General features: G+C 38.6%; 1 pseudogene; it reads right to left on the bottom strand.

The window, feature by feature from the left end:
• The window catches only part of LOC142625157 (uncharacterized), a 38,650-nt pseudogene extending 35,137 nt beyond the window's left edge, over nt 1-3,513 (bottom strand).
• Between the last annotated feature and the right edge of the window lie 268 nt (nt 3,514-3,781).

The following is a 3,781-nucleotide window of genomic DNA, read 5'->3' as shown; positions in this document are numbered from 1 at the left end:
GGAATCTGGTCATCATCTTCCTCGCTTTCAGTTTCCACCTCTCCATCAATACGTGCGATCATGGTCCTCTTATTTGGGCATTGTGATGCTATATGACCTACTCCCAAACAACGAAAACACTTAATATCACAATTACGAGTTTGAGATTCATTTTTACCTTTGTTGACACTGGGAGCATCATCTCTCCTTTTTGGTGGTTCGGCTTTGGACTTGAAAACAGCCCCTTCGTCTTTCCTCCCATTTGACCTCCATGTAGTAGAGAATCCCGAATTTTGAAATGACCGAGTTCCTTTCCTTTTAAGCTGTCGTTCCACCTTTATTGCCATGTGCACCATGTCCTCCAACTCCACGTAGTGCTGAAACTCTACCACGTTGGCAATGTCGCGATTGAAATCTTGCCATGGTAGCTTCTCTATCCTCCTCTACATTTGCCCAAATCATCGCAATCTCCATCTCCTTGTGGTAGTCATCCACGCTCCTATAGCCTTGAGTAAGACTTTGTAATTTCTGATACAAGTCCCTATAGTAGTGACTAGGAACAAACCGCCTCCTCATGATTGCCTTCATTTCCTCCCAAGTCTCAATAGGTCTCTCATGGTTTCTCCTTCTGTTCATCACAAGTTGATCCCACCATATAATAGCATAGTCAGTAAACTCAATGACAGCGAGTTTTACCTTTTTCTCCTCGGCGTAGTTGTGGCACTCAAAGATTAACTCCACCTTCTTCTCCCACTCCAAGTATGCTTTTGGATCATTTTTCCATTGGAATGTTGGTATCTTCATTTTTATGTTTCCTAGGTTCATGTCAGTCCCATCTTGCCATCTTGGATCTCTTCGGAAACCTCTGCCACGCCTTTCTTCACTTGGCACAAACCTGCCCTCATTGTTCAATGAAGCTTGATCTTCTTCATCTTCAAACTCATGCTCGTGGTAGTCATCAGAATCATTCATGCGAGAATGCCTTTCTTGCCTTCTAGCATTAGGCCCTCTTTGGGGACACTCCTCATGCAAAGTAGCAATAACAGTGTCTTGCCTATCCATCTGATCCCGAATCTCATTAAACACCACGTTCATGCGTTCAAATTGTTGTTGCATAGCTTGCAAAATGATGGACGACTCCTCCCCTCCTTCCCTATTTGATGTTTCACACCTGAAAGACATACTTTTGAAACAACAGAGAATTGTTAGAAATAATTCCTCACAACACTCCCTCACGTGTTTGCACTCAAATTATGTCACTCCCACTCATGTTTCACTCTTAAATTGGCTTTTTCCCGATAGTAGTCTCACACTTTCTTGCCTTTTTCCACTCGTAACTTCGCCTTTTCAGTTCTTCATTAAACTAATAAACTTGATCAAGAAATTCAACTTGTAGTGTAAAAACAAATACCAACGGCAAGAAAATATGACAGAAACACTAAATCAAAGGAAGAGGACAAAAGAAAACGATATTCTGGTCTGAGAGAATTGAAACTACAAAAAAAAAAAAAAATCTTTTTTTCTAATTTTGTTCTGATGTCTTTTTTTTTTTTTTTTGGAGCTGGGTGCACGATTTTAACCTAGTGCACTTCAACAAAAACAAAAAAAATAAGAACGATGAATGAAGAACACAAAAGGATTAGGATAGGATGATAACAGGAAACAAAAAAAAATAAAGGGATAGAAAACTGATTTTAAAACTTGTGCTCTGATAGCAAATGATGCGAACCTCAATCGACACGCTTTGAGACCCAACAAAAATATTGGAATATTTAATACCAAATGACCCAACAAAAATCTGAATTTTAGCTTTCTTGGGCAAGTATTTCAATATTTTTGTTGGGTCTCAAAGCGTGTCGATTGAGGTTCGCATAAAGGCCATTCGATCTGATCGAGGTGGCGAATACCTTCTTGGCGATTTCAAGGATTATCTAATTCAAAATGGGATTGTATCCCAATTGACTGCAAATGAATAATAAACTCACGACTTCTATTTACATGAACTCTTAATCCTGAGAGGATAATGGATCTGATCATGAAATGTAGGTTGCTTTGATATATCAAGAGTGAGTTTGAAGTCACGATCAAAACCTCAGTATGTTGGGCAGCCATATTTAGTGTTGATGGAACATATATTCTCAAGATGGAATTCATAGTCTCTTAACAGGGATATAAATTATTCTCTTGAGATAAGTTGAATGGGTTTGGTTATTCAAAGTGTTAAGCCTAACCACTTTAGTAAGGAGTTACTAAAGTATATATTTATGGAATTGAATTTCATAAATATATGATGAATAATTTAAAGGACTAAACTGGGTACTCAAGGAATTAAATTGTAGTAATTTTCAAAGTGGCAGTCTATATTCATGACTTTGTATTATTATGAATATTTTATGAAGGGTTTGCATATACAATAAAGTCTTGAGATATAATTTGTTAATAAGGCCTAGAGTGCAATTATATTTATATAGTGGTATTAAATATAATTAATGGTAACTTTGGACTTGTCAAGAGTTGATATAAAAGCTCAAGGCACATTGGAGCTAGTGTCTTATTGGTCCTTTTTGGTCCTACTCCAAGCCACATACTAAAGCCCAATTAGAAAGGCCCAATAGGCCAGCCCAATTAAATAATCAGTTAGATATAAAGGGAGAAACATACAAAATTTTTCATTAGAGAGAGAATGAGAAAAACATCATTATGAAATGATGTGTATGTGTGAGTGAAGCCACTCCTTTATTCTCCCTTGGAAACTGATTGAGAGACCACACTTCTTGGGTGTAAAGTGGAATTGGAGTGAAGATTAAAAAGTCTTCCCAAGTACTTTTAGTCTTTTGTTTTGAATTTCACCACACCAAGGTACGCTATCTTGTTCTTAAATTATAAAATTTACATAGTGCATTTTATCAATCATGAATGGAATAGATCCATATTTGTTGCTTCCGCTGTGTGTTTTGTATGAGATACAAAACCAGATTTTCCAATAGTTCAAGCCCATCGGATTACCTCTTCTTAGCTCATAAGCCACCGTGCATAACCGAAGATACACACAATATGACTTTTGGACAACGAAATACCTTGCAAGGGCACATAAGCAAAAGGCACGAAGGAAGTACGATCGTGGCCTCTTACCCTTAAGAAGGGCCGAACTAGAAAATAATCAAAGACTAGCCTAAATATGAGTTTTCCAAGGACACACCACCTATTTGTCATGGTAGCAAGGACGCCCAACACAACTCACAGCAAGGAAGTAAGATCCCCACCCATGGTAGGGAAGATGAGGTCATTAATCTCTAGTTCACCCATGATAGCAGCAAATTCCTCGATAATGGGGAATAGTTCTATTCCATTGAAGTAGAATACATGCCGAGAAGGAACCCAATAGTTGGCAGTAGCACGACGAAAAGGCTCATCCACCCTAACTTGATGGTAGGGGAAGATGCAAGAAAGACCATAGGAAGTGATGGAATCCTTGAAATTAGGACCAAGCTTCCTAATCCAAGTGGAGACATCAAGAGGAGAATTTTTTGCCATGGGGAGACCTCAAAAATGTGTTTTCTGGGTTGGAAATACGTTGGTGAGGGTTTTAGACTCAAACGACTACTTTTATACTTAAGTAAGTCAGTTAGGGTTTTTGGGATTCACGGCTCACGTACGTAGAGTCAACCTTGCACATGCAGGCTCATCTCCACGTACACATGGCGCTTGGTAGAAGCCCATGTTCCCCTATTTTAAGCAAAGATTTTTACTCCAATGCATCCCTAGGGTTCCTCTAACCTAAAGAATCATTCAAGTCACATTC

Source organism: Castanea sativa, chromosome 2 (genome assembly GCF_040712315.1).
Source record: "Castanea sativa cultivar Marrone di Chiusa Pesio chromosome 2, ASM4071231v1".
NCBI classification, from domain to species: Eukaryota; Viridiplantae; Streptophyta; class Magnoliopsida; order Fagales; family Fagaceae; genus Castanea; species Castanea sativa.
This window is presented reverse-complemented; position numbering and strand designations above follow the sequence as displayed.